Source organism: Vitis riparia, unplaced genomic scaffold (assembly GCF_004353265.1).
Source record: "Vitis riparia cultivar Riparia Gloire de Montpellier isolate 1030 unplaced genomic scaffold, EGFV_Vit.rip_1.0 scaffold720_pilon_pilon, whole genome shotgun sequence".
Lineage (NCBI taxonomy): Eukaryota > Viridiplantae > Streptophyta > Magnoliopsida > Vitales > Vitaceae > Vitis > Vitis riparia.
In genome coordinates, this window is record NW_023269750.1 from 77,534 (window position 1) to 94,295 (window position 16,762).

Consider the following 16,762-nt stretch of genomic DNA (forward strand, 5'->3'; position numbering starts at 1 on the left):
CTTACCATCATTGATATAAATGATGGTTTCATGCGTGACAATCCCACCATAATCCAAAGTGTAGTAAATGAAGGACAAAACATGAAGCAACAACCTATAGTTAGTGGAATTAGTGATGACCATGTAGAAAAACACCAAATATACTCTAGTGAGAAAGAATTACAAAGGAAGGTGTACATGATGGCTCTCAAAAGGAAGTTTGAGTTCAAAACAATTAAACTTCTGGTTTAGAAAAATGCTAGAGATCTTTCGATTTTACAATTGGTTGAAGAATTGAGAAACTTACTTCAAAAATGGTTTGTGACTAGTTAATAACAAGCAATGTTAATGTCAACTAAACCTACCATGTGAGTTGATGGAGAACTTCAAGGTATAATATGTCATTGATAGATTAGGTAGAATTTATCAACTCCAAACAGTGTAATGTTAAATATGTTAGCCTCAATGTTCAAGTGAATTTAAACATTCATTCATGCACATATCAACAATTTAATCTTGATCATATTCCATGTGCATGTGCTATTGTTGCTTGTAGATATTACAACATTTCATGTTGCACTTTGTACTCTCGATATTTTACTACTAAAGCACTATTATCTCCATATTCAATGTCTATTTATCCAATTGGAAATGAGATAGACTGAATAATACTTTATCACATTCATAACAAAGTTGTGTTACCACCTAAAACAAGGCGGCCAACAGGAAGGCCAAGGAAAGTAAGAATCCTTTATAGTGCAAAGGGCAAGCGCACATCTCGTTGTAGTTGATGTGGTCAATATGAACATAATCAGAAAACATGCAACCGACCAATCCCTTGATATCATTATAGCTTTGGCACCCTATGAACTAACATAGAATGAAAATTGTAATTGTGATCTTTTTATTTATTTATTTATTTTGGTACCCATGTGAATGGAAATATAAGTTATTTTTTTGTATAAGATGATATGAAAAACATACAAGTGATTATTGTAATAGTGCTCCCCCTTCTTGGACACCCATACAAATAGAGTTATTAGTTACTTTATATATATATATATATATATATATATATATATATATATATATATATATATATATATATATATTGTGATAAGGTATGCATAAAGCATGAATGAAAATTGCATATTTATTCTCAAACTATGGACTAAACTATCCTCAACTTTGTTGATAGGGAACTTGATAGTAGTTAAGTTCAAGTCTATCTAAAGACTATAGATTTAACCACCTTTAAGTTTGTACACAAAACGACTTGACAATAGTCAAGTTCAAGTTAAAATGTCAATTGTAAACAAAACTTCCTATGAGTCTATAAAAAATCAACTTGATGCATGTTAAGTCTAAATTAAATGTGATACTATAGAATAGACTTGAATTTAACATCTTTCAAATTTGTTCACAATTAAATGGACAGTAGTTATGTTCAACTATTTGTAAAAACTATGGACTTAACCACCTTCATGTTTGTACACAAGACAACTTGAGAATAGTTAAGTTCAATTTGAATTGTTAACTAAAGACACAGTTTCTAACGATTTTATACAACAATCAACTTGATACCTATTAAGTCCATATTAAGTTCGATAACTTTAGAATAGACACAACTTCTTACAAGTATGTCCACAAATAATTGGTTGCCTAGAAAGTCCATAGTAACATTATTGATAACTTTAGAATAACCTTGTCATTCAATTAGAAACCTACTATCATGAAGCTACATTTAAATTTATATTAATATCTATCAAAATGTCTAACTACATATATTACAATGTTCAACCACATATATCAAAATGTCCAACTACACATATCAAAAAGTCCAACTACATTTATCAAAATGTGAATCATTAAGTTTATATGAATTAATTACATAGGCAAATCTTTCAAATAGAATAACTCTGCTGACATTTTCTCCAGAAACCAATTCATACAAGCCCCCAATTAGTGAATTGAATAGATGATTGTGCATCAAGTATTCAACATATTTGATTACAAACATTCCACAATCACTACTGCATGATACACCAATAATCAATGTTAGAACTGTTATTAAGGATTTAGTGTACAAGATATGAAGGTAAATCTAAGAATCACTTACTCATATTCTTGTTGGTTGTTTCCTTCTTTTAACCTCCTTTTTCATGATTGTAAATGATACTAAAAAAATTATAAGAATTTCGAATTTATTTAAGTATTTACTATATCTCATTAAAGGTTTGAAAATATTCAATAAAGAAAAAATGAAAAAAAAATGTACACTATTTATCCAACCATAGCTTTAAGCACTTTAAACTAAAGAAATTTGAAGAGAATTTCTGTGTAAAATTTAAAGAAATGTGTTGAAAATGAGAGAGTCCAGAATAAATAGAGAAAATGAAAAAAGAAAGAGAAAAGGGAAAATAGGCTGATGTGGCTGAAGTGGTTGAAAGGATAGTTATAAGGGCATTTTTGTTTGGAGTGAGCCAGTTTTTAGGCTATTAAAAATGGGAGGTTACTTTTGCAATTTGAAGGGAATTTTATCCCTTTTAATCCATTATCCCTTATATTTGTGCATAGAAAAAGGTACCTTCCTATAAAATATAAAACAAAAATAGTTAGATGTAAGACAAGTTTACATTCAAAAGATAAAACCTCAATTTTCCTTGTAATTAAACTCGAATATAAAAATAGAGGACAATTAGCACTTCAATGCAAGGGTGTAAATGAAGCAAGGTGAGGCCGTGGAAGATTCCTCTATCTCATCCTCATTTGTAAATTTATCCTCATCCTTGCCTCATTCCTTATTTTACCCTAGATGGGGAATGACAAATGTATGCATTTATACACACACACACACACACACAATATCTCTCTTATATACAAATGCAACAAATTTGTCCACAATACATTGAAATAACCCCATCATACATTTATCAAACTAATACTCCATCTAGGTCATCCAAACATAAGAGTTTGAACACATTTTTCCACCAATACAACAATTTGAATTCAAATTGTTATCACATTGATGGCTATACCATTACCATATTGAAGACTAGACCACTATCATCATATAATTAAGTCCTAGGTATATTTTATTTTAGCTTTGTTTTAACTTTTTAACCATCTAGTTTGATTTAAAAAGAAAAAATGAAAACCGTTTTAAAAAAATAATAATATACATGTCAATTCCTATATAGTGGAAGCATAGCAAGTAACAAAAAACCATAACACAAACAAATCTCTTATTCTTCCCTTTATAGCCATAGTTGCTCTATGTGTAGATCCAGATCATCTAAGAGGACACTTGGGTAGAGTTTCTTATAGTTGGATCACAAATGCCCAATAAAAAAATATAAAGAAATAGAAACGAAAAAAAAAAGAGGAAAATTGATTGTTTAGATGATTTGTGTGTAGCAAACAATTTTTTGCAACATATTTGGCTATCACTCTAGTTCTACACAAAACTTCCATAGTTGTTGCTTTAGGTTTAACCCAAACTTTTAGACTTGCCAACCATCTCAACAACAGTAATAGCAAGGAAATCAACTAACTAGATTGATGGCAACACCAACAACAATTAATGACTCCATGTGGTATGTTGATAGTCAAGCTAATCAAATTACCTCCGACTTGAACAACTTTTCACTACAGAATGAATACGATAGGGAAGAGAATGTATTGATTGATAATAGTAGGTTTGCATATTTGTCATACTAGTTTTGCTAATGACATGGATAGAATTTATAGTTAGTGTGAAAGGTTTCTAAGTTTTATAGCTTGTATCTGCATGCAAAGAAAATGGGGTGGTGTTGGTTTGTAGTGGAGTCCAAGTCCTTTGACATTTCTGTTGAGGAGCTTGGAGGGAGACTGAGATGGGTCATCGTGGAACATGGAAGAGGTTTTTCCAAGTGGGTTAGGTTTGGGGAGCTCAGTCTTGGTTGCCTTTTAGCAAGGGTGGAAGCTTGTTGTAGAGATGTTGGGTGGGAGAAGGGAGAAAGGAAATTCAAATTGGAATGTCAGGAGAATGGGACTGGGAGGTTCTTATTTTGCAAGGTAGTCACGGCAGAATTAGAGAGTTTCTCTCTGGTTTTCCTAGAAGGAAGGGGTAACCATAGGGGTTGGCTCATTTTGGTTGAGAAATTACGGTCACTTGGGGTTGTTCTCTTTTTCGAGGAAAAGAAAGTGGAATCTTCGGTTGAGAATAGGGGCAGTTGGAAGGCTGGAAGTGGGAAGACAGGAAGTGAGAGTATGTTGTATGTGAGTACAATAAGAAAGCATGAGGGATTGGTGGAGGAGACTGCTTAGCTCCAAATTGGGGAGGGAGTTGTGCAAGATAAAGAGGAGAAACTTAGAAGGTGCCTGGTTGGAAGATTGGTGAGGAACCCTTTTCCATCTTAGAGCTTCAAGCATTGAATATTTGGGCGAGAGGTACATGGCATTTGAGATATGGGTTGCAAATGTCTGTTTTTGGGGGGTCTTTACTTATGTTTGACTTTGAGGATTGAATGGAGGCAGAAAGGGTGTTGGATAGAGGTTTTAAGAGGTTCAAGGAGAGACTCCTCAGTTTGAAAAGGTGGCGACATGAGACTGGGTGCGAGGTGAATGAGGGGTCTTCCAAGGAGGCGTGGGTGAGAGTGTTGGGTCTTCTTTTGCATTTGTGGAGCCGTGAAGTCTTTATTAAAGTTGGGGATTGTTGTGGAGATTTCGTTGCAATGGATGAAGGCACGATGAACTCGATCCAATTGTAGTGGGCTAGGATCCTAGTGAGGTTGAATGGGAAAGGTCTACCTGCCTCGTTGCAGCTAGTGGATGGGTCTTTTAGCTATTCTATCCAATTGTGGTGGGAAGTCCCCCCCTCAAAAAAATTTTCCATGGTTGTTCCGAGGAGTTGCAACAATGGGTTGCCATAGTAGGAGGTCAGTGTACCTCTATTGCATACTAGTAGGGAAGATGTGTCAAACCCTGGAGAGAAGAGTGGTTGTTTCGGTGAAAGTTTAGATTGTTGCGTTCAAAAAGTTGTTGCATGTGGGGAAGAATTTGGAGGCAATGGCAAGGAAAGCTCAATTGGCATGAGGGATTGCTTAGAGGAGATCGTGAGCATAAATGGGGAAAGTGGGTTGTTGTGAGAAAGCCCATCTTTGTTGCAAAAGGCCCATAGGGTGAGTGGGCTAGCTGTTGGAAAATATGGTGGGTTGGGTCAAGCCTAGGGCTAGCATGTGGCCTTTCTTTTATTAGGGAGGAGATTTTTTGGGGGGGAAGGGGGGTGGTTTGCCCTTTAGGGCTTCTCGTCGAGGGTGATCGTGCAGTAGAGACTATCCCAACAAAGATGATCGAGTCGTCTTTGGCTTGGATTTCAAGCATCGATGAGGCTCTCCAAGCTGAAGTGACAAGGTACACCTCTCATTCCTCTTATTCTTTGGTGCTTCGGGAAGTGCAAGGTTTCTCTTTTTCTTTTCCTTCTCATCGAAAAAGGGTTGCGTAAGGGGACTACAGTCTTGTTTGTGGCATGGGGGCGAAAATGTTGAAGCGGATGTGAGTATTCGTCCTTTAAATATGATTTTGGCTTACGGGAGTTCTACGACGACCTCTTCTGGGGAGAAAAGGGCTTTAGTTGTGGTACGTGAGGCAAGCCTCTAGGAAAGGGACAACTTAATGAGGTGGCTTGAGTGTGGATCAGAGTCGGCTGAGGAGTGGAAATAATGTTGTCTTGCCTAGTTTAGTGACTTTCTAGGCATGTCAACTACAGGTTTTGAGGAGGAAATTCTAACTTTGCTTAAGAAATGGAAATTGAGGAAAGAACAAGAGGACCAATGGTCTGGGTCTAAAAGGATTAAGGTTGACTCCTCAAGGTTTGAAAGGGAACTTGGAAGGCTGGAGTGTTCCATTAATTTTAAAAGTTCAGGAAGTAGAAGAGCTCTCTCCCGAGAGAGTGGGGGTTCAGTTTCTATGGGTAAATGAAGTTAAGAATCCTCTCTTAGAATTTGAGAGGGGTAAATGATAGCAATAAAAGAAGTATCATCAAATTTGTAGTCAATGCTCAAAAAGCGGATTTGGTTTGTTTCCAAGAAACCAAAATCCAAAGTCTGTCGTGTAGTTTGGTTTGGTTTTTGGGGGTGGGCAAGTTCTTGGAGTGGGACGCTCTTAATTCTTGAGGTATGGCAGTAGGGGTTTAGTCTTTTGGGATAGTAGGATGTTAGAGCTTACTGGAATGGAAATTAGTCATTTTTTGGTTTCTGTCAGTTTAAGAATGTAGAGGATGGCTTATGTTGGGTTTTTATAAGGGTGTATGGTCCTTCTATTAGGAGGCTTAGGGAAGATTTCCAGGAGGAGTTGGGGATTATCAGGGGTTTTTCGCAAGATTCGTGGTGCATAGGAGGAGATTTTAATATTGTCAAATTTTTTATAGAGAGGATCAGAGTTTCAAGACTAACTTCAACAATGAGAAGATCCTCGGAGGTCATTGAGGATTTGGAATTGCGGGATCTCCCTTTACAGGGGGGTCTTTCACATGGATGGGTTGTTTGAATAATCAATTACAATCAAGGTTGGATAGATTTCTAGTTTCTGAGGATTGGGAGTGCTATTTTAGTGGGACAGTTCAATGTCTTCTTCCCAGACCTATTTCAGACCACTGTCCAATCTTGTTGGACGGCAGAGGAGTGAGAAAGGGTTTTTCCCCCTTCAGATTCGAGAATATGTGGTTGAAGGAAGACGATTTTAAGGATTTGTTAAAGAGTTGGTGAATGGGTTTCCAGTTCAAAGGGCCTAATAGTTTCACTCTGTCTAAAAAACTTAAAGCGCTTAAAGTTAACTTGAAGACTTGGAATAGAGAAGTGTTTGGAAGTATCTCTACTAGAAAGGAATCGGCCTTAAAGCATATAGTGTTTTGGGATTTTGTAGAAGGAGACAAGGTGTTGTCTACAGAAGAACAAAGTCTCAGGAAGCAGGCTTTGGAAGAGTACAAGTGGGTGATAATGGAAGAGACCTTTTAGAGGCAAAAGTCTAGAGAGTTATAGTTGAGGGAGGGAAACATAAATACTAGCTTTTTCCACAAAATGGCTACTGCACATAAGAGAGGCAACTCTATGGTGAAGATCAAGATAAATAGGACTTGTGTAATGGAAAAGCGTGACATCAAAGGAGTGGTTCAAGTTTTCCACTCTCTTTTGTCTAAAATAGAGGAGTGAAGGCCCAAATGCAATGAGCTGCAAGTTCGAGTCCTTGAATGGGAAGATCCAACAATGTTAGAGGCTTCTTTCAATGAGGAAGAGGTTTTTAGTGCTCTCTCGGACCTCAATGGAGATAAAGCTCTTGGTTTGTTGGTTTCTCAATGGCGTTTTGGCAATTCAATTAGAGTTTTCTAAAGAAGGAAGTCATGGGGTTCTTTAAGGATTTTCTTGATCGGGGCAGGTTTGTCAAGAGCATTAATGCCTGTTTTTTTTTTTTTTAATTCCTAAGAAAGGGGGAGTTGAAGATCTCAAGGACTTTAAGCCTATAAGCTTCGTGGGCAACCTTTACAAGTAGTTAGCAAAGGTGCTAGCTAATAGGCTTAAAAAGGTGGTGGGAAAAATAGTTCCAAGTCCCTAAATGCTTTTGTGGAGGGAAGACAAATCCTAGATGCTTCGCTGATTGCGAATGAGGCTATTGATTCGATGTAGAAAGATAGGGGTGGTGGCATCCTTTGTAAGTTGGATATTGAGAAGGCGTACGACCATGTAAACTGGAGTTTTCTTCTTTGGTTGTTGGAAAGGATGGGTTTTGGAGCTAAGTGGATCAGTTGGATCGAATGGTGTATTGGTACTGTCAGTTTCTCCGTCCTTATTATTGGAACCCCTTCCAGTTTCTTCCAAAGTTCTTGGGGCTTGAGACAAGGGGATCCCTTATCCCCTTACCTTTGTGTGATCGTCATGGAGGCTCTCAGTTGCTTATTGAGGAGAGCGAGGAAGGGAGGGTTTTTGTTGGGGTGGCAGTTTAATGGTAAAGGAGGTGCAAAAGTGGAGATCTCTCACTTGTTGTTCATAGATGACACTTTAGTCTTCTATGAGCCTTCTCTTGATCAGGTGTCCTATTTGAGTTGACTTCTTATGTGGTTCAAAGCCATGTTGGGGTTGAGGGTGAATTTGGACAAAAGTGAGCTCACTACGAAGGAGAAAGTGGAGAATGTAGAGGAGTTGACTCTTGAGTTTGGTTGCAAGTTTAGCACGCTCTCGTCTTCTTACTTGGGTCTTCCTTTGGGTACTCATTTTAAGGATGTGGTAGTTTGGGATGGGGTTGAGGAAAGGCTGAGGAAAAGACTTTCCATTTGGAAAAGGTAGTATATCTCCAAATGGGGCAGGCTAACTTTGATCTGAAGCACTCTGTCCAATATGCCTATCTATTGTATGTCCCTATTTTATATGCCAAGGAGTGTGAGTTTGAGATTAGAGCAGATCCAAAGGGATTTTCTTTGAGGTGGTGGGGCCCTAAAGAGGAAGCCCCATTTAGTAGATTGGTCCATTGTTTGCTCAAATAAACAAAAAGGTGGTTTGGGTGTGAGGAATTTGGCGTTGTTAAATAAGGCTCGTTTATGCAAATGGAATTGGCATTTTGCGGTGGAAAGGGAGGCTTTGTGGAGGCAAGTCATTTGTGGGAAGTATGGGGAAGAAGCAGGCGGTTGGCGGTCTTGTGATGTGAGAGGTAGTTTTGGGGTTGGTCTGTGGAAAGCTATTAGGAGAGTTTGGGATGTGATAGGCAACAATATGGTTTATCATGTGGGGAATGGTAGGAGGGTTAGATTTTGGAAAGACAAGTGGTGTGGAAACGATTCTGTGTGTATTTCTTTTCCTTATTTATTATTTCCTTGGCTAAGGAGACTTGGGTGGAGGATGTGTGGAGCCACTCTAAAGGGGGAGTGTGGGCTCCTAGGTTCTCTAGGCGGCTTAACGATTGGGAAGTGTTCAATGTGGAGTGTTTTCTTTTAAGGTTGCAAGAAAGGAGGGTATATAGTGATGTGAAAAATCAAGTAGTTTGGACAAAGGCAAAGGACAAAAGATTTTTTGTCAAGTCTCTCTATAAGGCTTTGGAATCAGAAAGACTAGGGGATTTTTCTACAAGAGTAATTTGGAACTCTTTGGTGCCTCCGAGGGAGAGTTTTTTTGCTTAGGAGGCTATGTGGAAAAAGTTTTTAACCTTGGATCATATTCAGATGAGAGGGTTCCCTTTGGCTAACATATGTTATTTGTGTCTTTCAAAGAAAGAGTCTATTGATCACATCCTCTTGCATTGTGAGTTGACAAGAAGTTTATGGAACTTACTTTTTTCCCTTTTGGGGGTGTCGTGGGTGCTCCCATATTCAGTTAGAGAGGAGTTATTAGGGTGGCTTGGGTCTTGTGCGAAAAAGAATAAGAAAGTGTGGCTTTCAACTCACTTGTGTCTTTTTTGGATAGTTTGAAAGGACATAAACAATAAGGCTTTTGAAAATGAGGGGCATTTAGTTCAAGGGTGTAAATCTTTTTTCCTTTGTAATCTTTGGGCGTGGGCTAAGGGGTTTTTTTACTCTAGTCCCCCTTCCTTTGTGGATTTTGTAGATTGGTTAGACTTTGTTTAAGGGGTTCTTTAATCTCTTTTGTATACCACCTATATACTTTGGGGTGCTTCCTTGATGTGCCTTTTTCTTTTTAATATATTGCTATTTATTCATATATATATATATATATATATATATATATATTTGTCATACTAGTTCTACTTCTTTGCTTGCTCATAATTGTGTTCTACATTTTAACCAAATCTTGCATGTGCCTGAAATCACCAAAAATCTAAATACTATAGCTAGATTTACTTTTGATAACAATGCACTATTTGAATTTAGACAAGTGCACAAGGAGACTTTACTTAAAAAGGGAAACTTAAGGTGGTCATTATACTTTTGACCTCACCAATTTCATTGACAAGTCCACATCAATCTGTTTTTATGTCAAGGTTCAACTAGAGTTAACTCCTCGATCCAAGTTTGAGTCTTCAACAATTGTTTCTTATTTCTATTTCCTAGTCTAGGTTTTGTTTTAGAATTTGATTCTTTAGATGCTTGGTATTAAAGTGTTGACAGGTTGCAACTTCAAAGTTTCTACAAAAGATCGTTTTTTCTTATGCATGTAAATATGGGAAAAGTCACATTCCAAATTCAACTAATTCCATCTTTCAACATCCTAAACTCATACATTCCAATGTGTATAATCCTTCATCTTTCTTCTTTACCTAGGGTTATCAACACTACATCCCTTAGATGACTTCCGTTGGTGCACATGGATATGCCCATTTCAATTAGGAGCAAAATTCTCGCCACTTTCATTCAAGGCTCTTGTAGAGAACATATTTGAACAAAAGACAAAAGGTATTCAATTTGATTAGTGAAAAAGAGGGGATGGGGGAGGAGGGAAGAGATGGGGAGATAGAGGAATAGACCATTTCTTAAGAACTAATTGATTTAAAAGGGATGAAATGATCCCAAATTTGTAAATCTAAACTCCTCCCATATTTGAACTTGGCAAGTAACTCATTTTTTACATAAATACCTTCAAAATTTTAATTATTTACATGTAAGATTTAAAAGAGAAGGTTTTTTTTTTTAAAGAAAAAGTGGGTATTTTTGTCCAAAATAGGTATTTTTCAGGTTAAAAAAAAAAGGTTAGATTTACAAATAATGGATTATTTCATCTCTTTTAATCAAATAACCCATTTCTTAATGTTCTAACTCACAATGACATTTCAATATATAGTCTCATGTCCACACACACAAACGAATGGAATGATAAAGTTAAACATAGACATATCATTCAATTAGGTATGATCTTGATTACTAACCAATCATACATTGAGGAATATTTCACCTGGAAAAGTTACTCCATCAAAAACTCATCTAGCCAAGTCTCAAAACTTGTTATTCCCATTTAAGACCCTATAGCTCAAACAAACTAGCTTTTCACCCACCAAATATATTTTTATTCATACAATAACATGCATAAAGACTACAATAGCTTGTGGCATCATTTAAATAGGGTTTATACAATTAGGCACACGGTATTTAATGAATTTGAGTTTCCTTTTTGCATTAGGATTTCCTAGTGAACATGTGGTCTTTAATGAATTTGAGTTTCATTTGTACATTAGGTTTTCCTAGTGACCCTTCCATCCAATCTAAAGCCCCATCACCCTTATGCCACCTAGTTCTATTTTTCCTTCATATTGAACCCACCATCCAATCTAAGCCCATTGCTCCAATGCCACTTAGTCCTCTTTCTTCTCTACTACTTGCTCACAATATGCTTACAACTCCATCTTTGATTGTTCCCCACTTCTTCTTGTAAGGTCCTCCCCCTACTTTCACCATACACTTTGCAAACTTCCCTTTTAACCATCCACCTACCACCTTACAATCTATCTAGTCATCCCACCTTGATCCACCTTCTAGTTTGATTCCAACAAGTATCACCTTTCATTTACTACCCTAGTAGTCACTTCCTAAATTTCCATAAAATTAGAATTTTATTTTCGATATGCGACAACCAAATTAAGAGTACATACACAAGCTTAAGGCATTTCTTGCCACTAAACATTCCTTACCCTCTACAAGTCAACACACAACATCCACTTCTCATAAGTCAACTCTTACTAATCAAAAGTAGGAAGTTACAATGAAGGATGAGTAAATACATTACTTAGAAAAATGAAGGACGAGTACAATGACTTACTTGGATCATTCTAATCAACGAAGGAAGTGTTTAGTCATGGTTGATTTGAAATGTCAATTGTCATCTACTAAGTAGCCACCAACAATTGATCCTAAGACATCTTCATAGCCTCCTCAAGTGGTGTAGTCCTCCTTTTAGGTGACCTAGGAGTAGCCAACTTTTACCATACCCAAAATTGTAACTTATCCCTAACTCTACGCTAAATACTTGATCAATTATTTCATATGAAAATTAACAATTGAGGGTTGACTTAGAAGTAGTCAACTTATACCCAAGCACTTGACCAATCATCTCATCTGAAGTTTGGGGGTTGAGGGTTTAAGGTTTGTGATGCGCAACAAAGTTGGAAAATACAAATGGAATGTTCTTGTGTACAAATTAAAGACTATAGTAACTACACCACATAGAGTGAATAATGAGAAGTATGCCAAAAACCTTTAAGGTTAAGGGGCTTAGGGTTTAGGTCTCCCCACATTGCTAAAGGTACAAATTGCATGAGTAAACAAGATGAAGAAAAAAAAATAATGATGTCATATATTATCCAATGTCGCAGTTTCTTCTTTTTTTCTTTTTTCTTTTTTTTTTTCTTTTTTTGATATGTAAAGATCAATTATATTAAAAGAGTCCACCAAACGAGTTCACAAAAGCATATAAGGTGTATACAAGTAACCATGAGTGTTTACTTGTATAAATGTACTAGAATATTTTTTTTCCTTTTTGTATGTGGTAGAATATGCATACTATTAACCACTCATGGCAAATGATGATGCATAAATTGTACAATCCATATTTTAAAAGGCTATTGAGGCTTGCCTCAAGGCTTAACCTTCATCCTACCAAGGCTTATAGCTTTAAGGTTGTAGCCTCAATGCTAATGAAGCCTAAGCCTCAAGTATCCAAAGGGTTTTCGACTTGATTGAGCTTTTGGTATATATTTTATAAGAGACTTAAGTCTCAATATTCAATGAGTTTTAATGAGTTCTATCATCTATGCTTTTGTAGACTTCTGATATTGATTTCATGAATCTTCTATTGAGTCCCTACTTAGTTAAACCTTTTATAAAATAAGGGCATATTTAACTTTCAATGAGCTTTTAAAATAGAAGGGGAAAAGAGAGATTGGGAAAAATAAATTGAATATTATAGTGGTTGATCACATATATAATCTAATTATTGATAGATAAAAAAAATACCGCTACAATTGATGGACGAAGAAGAAAAGGGATGGGTGCACATTAAGACCAATGAGGAGGATAATATAGCAATTAGATATGATTATATTCCTTAGAGGATCCTAGTTATAATAATAATGACGTTGAAAATTATTTGGCAAAATCATGAGAGAACCATATTTTATGAAACAAAAAGAAATTAAATTAAAACTATTAACAATGAAAAATAAGCCATGAAAGAGCTAAATTTTATGAGAGAAAAAAAGAACTAAATTAGAACTATTGATAATGAGAAATGATTAATTTTATTATTATAAAGTTAATGTCTTCTTTATTTTTCAATTTATTGTTATTTTATAAGTTTTTATTTATTTATTTGTTTAAGTTGAGGCTTACGCTTCACCTCATTTAGGTAAAATGACTTAAGACCACCTTTAGCCTTTTAAAACATTGTGTACAACTAATCTAAATATAATTATTTGAACTCTTCTTTTTATATTCATTCTTTTTTCTCAACTAGTATGATTTTTCTACATTCTTTCCCTTTTTTATGCATGTCTATAGAGTCCATATCTTCTTATAGAACTATTGCTTTCACTATAGTCTTCAAAAACTTGAGAAAATATTACGATGATTTTTTTTTTTTTTGTTTGATAGGCAAGAAAATATTAGGATGAAATTATGAGTTGAAGCTTACAATAAAGAACACAACTAAATATTAAAATAATACATAGTTGTTCTTGTACCAAAGTTATAAGATAACACAAAATTTCAAAAAGGGTGAAAAGAAAATACCTAAACGTGAAATGACAACATTGGACGGTTTATTTTACCGTCTTTGATAGGGGAACCATCAAATGAGAGAGACATTTCCTTTAAAAATGGTCATTAATATCAAGAATTCAAAAACTAAATCGACACCTACAAGTAACTTTTTTACACTTTTATTAAACAACATAATCAAACTAGTAAGTAACTTTCCTAATTAGAATTGAAAAAGTAAACTACACACCTTTTCCGACTCCATTCATGCCATTGAACTTTTTGCCACAATCATCCAATCTAAATCATAAAAATAAAAACATTTTATCTTGTTTACGATGCAAATTTCCACATAAAACAACAAATAAAATTTTAAAAAAAATCCAAAAGGAAAAGGATAAGAATGGCACCAAAAAATCTTCTTATCAATATTCTTATTTATATCATATATTAAAGGACCTTGGATTCTCTTTTTTCTTTTGACATATTTTACCATAACTCAACCTCTTCCAATTTAATGCATTGGTTTCCTCTAGAGAAAGATAATTGCTTAATATCATTTTTTTTTCCGCATCTTGCTATACCTTTAAACTATTGACATAGAAAATCATTAGAACTCATCACTTACAGAATGATGCTAATGGAGAAATTTTACATGCTAAATATTTTTCATTAAAAAAATATTTTTTATTGTGAAGATATCACAAATGCTAAATCTTTCATTCTTGTACACCAGGAATTGTGCAATATCAAAATATGATTCACATGAAATACAATTAGAATCTATGCAACATCACAAAATGTGTCCTTTCAATAGTCTTATTCAATTTAGATATTCCAAAACAAAATGATAAAACAATAAAATAATTCTAGCCATCTTTATGGTAAAAAAACTCCTCTCCAGTAGTATGCTATTGACCATCTTTTAAAGAACCAAAAATAAACAAACATCAAGGCTTATAATGCTCTCAACTTTAAGGCATGAAATTTCCTTTAAAGTCAAAGAAATTTAATGTAGCCAAATTTCTACTAAGATAATAAGAAAATAAGTAAAGCAAACAAATTATTAAAGAAAATATTATCAAATATTTTATTTAAGAGAGGCTCAAGGCTTTTTTAATGGTTCAACTGACTTTTTTTCATTTTCTGAAAATGCAGAAATACCACTTGTGATCATCCCTCCCAAACAACACCAATTTTAAAATTAAAAAAAAAATTTCCAACACTTTTTGAACCATGAATCTTCATTTTCTTTCAGTCTTCAGCTTTTGAAAGGAGTTGGAACGATAAAAGAACAGAGAAAAAGGGGAAAAAAATAATCAAAGAGGCACCATGACATGTTCCCTCAGCTCAAAAAACCAATATACTAAACCAACCAAAAGAAGCTGGATAAACAATAATGCTACATTTGGCTTCTAAAGTAATAAAAGAAAATAAGGTGCAAAAAACCTTCATAAGAATGTTCTCAGTCTATTTATTTTTTTTACTTTTGGATTGTTTTGCTAGTTAAAAAACCAACACAAATGTTGTTTGAGCTCAGATTCATTGTCATAATACAGAAAGAATATTTATAAATTTTCCATAACCATTAGGATGCAGAGGATTGTAAAAATGTTAAAAAATAACCAAAAAGGAAAACCAAATCCTTATGAAATCTTCAGAAATTCCTCTATTTTTTGCTGTTAATATGCTCTGGACACCAATTTGATCACCACCTAAATTTCTAGACATGAAAAATTCACTTCAGAGCCCCTAGACTAAAAGCATCTCCATGTTTTTCTTTTCTATTAAATACAGATTTTAAACAAGCTTCAGTTAAGAACTGGTAACCTCCAAATATAAGATCCAAACATTCTTTAGTTTTGATCAAATTTCTCAGAAACCAAACAAGCAGCAAAGAAAATGGGGAAAAAAGAAAAGAAAAGGAAAGAAAAGAAAAGAAAAGAAAAAGCTTACCAGGTGAGGGTGGCATTAAAGTAATTGCAATGTGAAATGAGAGATTTGGGTGAGACTGAAGAGAAGAGCAGCTTCAGCTCTCAGTCTGGAATTGACGAGGTGCATCACTCTGCATCACAGTTGAGAAGTAAAGTGTGAATTTTAAGTAAAGTGGCTTTTTTCCGTATTCCCCAATCCTCAGTTATGAAAACCTTACAATTCAAACTAAATCTATTTTTACAGAAGAAAACGTTCCCAAAGATCAATCACCATCAATCTAACAAAATTCAGTCTTAGCTATAATCCAAGCTTGGAATGGTTCCAAGTCTTTCAAACAGCAACCCTAGCTTTCAAAACTTCCAGCAATAACATTCCCAAGTTATGAGTAAAATCCGACCCCTGCTTGGTTACCAAGGAAATGAAGAAAAGTAAAGGAAACCACATTTCGATTCCTATATTCTCTCGCCCTTTCCTTGCTGTCAAAAATCCAAAACAAAAAATCATAAGATAAAATAAATCAGATAAAATCAATCAAAGAATCATATGAGTTCTTTTCTGTATTCTGGAGCCCTAGATGGTGAAAATTTTATGATTCATTTTTTTTTTTTTCATTTTTTACATTTTCTCAGCATCCAAACAGTTGCATGTACTTAGAATTCGATTGATTGAATCGGGAATAGGGATTTGAGCAGTACCATGAACTCAGAAATTGCTTGAAATGCAGAGTTTGAAGGAAAATGATTCAATGATTTTGTGTAGATGGAGATCGGCGCTTCTTACTCCGCACGGAAACCCTAGCGTGATGGAGTCGTCAGTCAGGTGATAATGGGCCGAACCTGGGCCGGCCTAATTCTTGGGCTGTGAGCCCCAGATAAAGTTTTGCATCTTAGGTGGTGTTTGTGTTTTTTGTCTCAAAATATTTCATTTTTATATTCAATTAAAAATAATTTATTAATTTTTTTATTAGTCTAAAAGTAATTTATTGATACAAATTAATATAAATAAAATAAACTTATTATTAATAAATTCAACTTACTTATATTGGTTGATATTAACATTTTACTTTTAATTGCGTAGAAAAAATAAATATTTTGACTTCTTCTGTTCAACCAAAAAACAAACACTATCTTAAAATAATTTGGTCCAATTAAAAGCCAACTCCAATTGAACCCAAAATTTTTT

The 16,762-nt window shown here is 34.9% G+C and overlaps 1 long non-coding RNA gene across 2 annotated transcripts; it reads right to left on the reverse strand.

Moving 5' to 3' along the window:
* Positions 1 to 1,712: 1,712 nt before the first annotated feature.
* LOC117910346 lies at positions 1,713 to 16,429 on the reverse strand. Of its 2 annotated transcripts, XR_004650653.1 has the most exons (5): positions 16,276 to 16,429; positions 15,798 to 16,056; positions 15,602 to 15,710; positions 13,896 to 13,945; positions 1,713 to 2,012 (listed from the first exon to the last, which is right to left on the reverse strand). It is a non-coding gene; the product is annotated as an uncharacterized LOC117910346 (long non-coding RNA). The 2 variants fall into 2 exon arrangements; XR_004650652.1 differs by having other exon boundaries at positions 15,602 to 16,056.
* Between the last annotated feature and the right edge of the window lie 333 nt (positions 16,430 to 16,762).